Genomic DNA, 980 nt, shown 5'->3' with positions numbered 1-980 from the left:
GGTACACTGGTGCAATGTTGGCTGACTATAACCTCTGCCTCCGGGGTTCAAGTGATTCTCTTGCCTTAGCCTCCTGAGTAGCTGGGATTACAGGCATCTGCCACCATGCCAGGCTAATCTTTGTATTTTTAGTAGAGATGGAGTTTCACCATGTAGGCCAGGCTGGTCTCGAACTCCTGACCTCAAGTGATCCAACCGCCTCCACCTCCCAATGTGCTGGGATTACATGCATGAGTCACTGTGCCCAGCCCGTTGCTGTTTTTTTTTTTTTTTACTTTCTGGATATCCGTAACTGTATCCCGTGTAAGTTTTAGTTTAGTTTAGTTTAGTTTTGTTTTGTTTTGTTTTTGAATTTCTATTACCCCTGCATCATCTGCTACCCTGAATGATCTGGAGGTAAGAGGCCCTGGGCCGAGGTGCAGTGACCCTGCACGCCAGCCCCCGAAGCTCCTCTCACGGCAGGGCTGGGTGCCCCTCTGCCAGCTGAGACAGCCCCACACACCCCAGCCCTAATGATTGTTCTCTCTACCTCTCCCCACAATCGTCCTTCAACTCCTCCTCTCTGCGTGCGCCTCAGAGCCGGTACCAAGAACTGGAAGTAGCCCTGGACTCAAGCTCCGCAACAATCAATCAACTCAATGAAAACATAGAATCATTGGTAAGAGTCCAGTGGGGTCCCGTGATTCCGTGCTGCCCATCCTGGGTTTTAGTTTCCCCTTGGGGCTCTGAAGAAAGGGGCTGGGTCCCCTGGTGCCAAGGGCAAATGGGGAGCTGGAGCACCCAGGCCTCACCTGGAGGGACCCCAGAGCTAGGAGCATGCAGCATGGCTCTTCTGTCACTGCCCTCTTTGCCGACTCTCTCTTCTCCAGACACCCCTGCTCCAGTCCTTGCCACACACGCCCTGGGGTTGTCACCTCTCAGGGAAGCACTAGCCTGACGGTTTGTCAGGGGCCCTGTATTTCTGCCATGACTCAGTCCCT

General features: G+C 53.5%; 1 long non-coding RNA gene across 1 annotated transcript; it reads left to right on the top strand.

The window, feature by feature from the left end:
• Positions 1-249: 249 nt before the first annotated feature.
• LOC108524989 (uncharacterized) lies at positions 250-658 on the top strand. Its single transcript, XR_001884184.1, has 2 exons — positions 250-396; positions 578-658. It is a non-coding gene; the product is annotated as an uncharacterized LOC108524989 (long non-coding RNA).
• The last annotated feature ends 322 nt before the right edge of the window (positions 659-980 follow it).

The sequence above is a fragment of the Rhinopithecus bieti genome, unplaced genomic scaffold (assembly GCF_001698545.2).
Source record: "Rhinopithecus bieti isolate Rb0 unplaced genomic scaffold, ASM169854v2 repeat_38034, whole genome shotgun sequence".
Classification (NCBI taxonomy): domain Eukaryota; kingdom Metazoa; phylum Chordata; class Mammalia; order Primates; family Cercopithecidae; genus Rhinopithecus; species Rhinopithecus bieti.
Note: the sequence above shows the minus strand (reverse complement) of the source record. Positions and strands in the feature narration are given on the sequence as shown.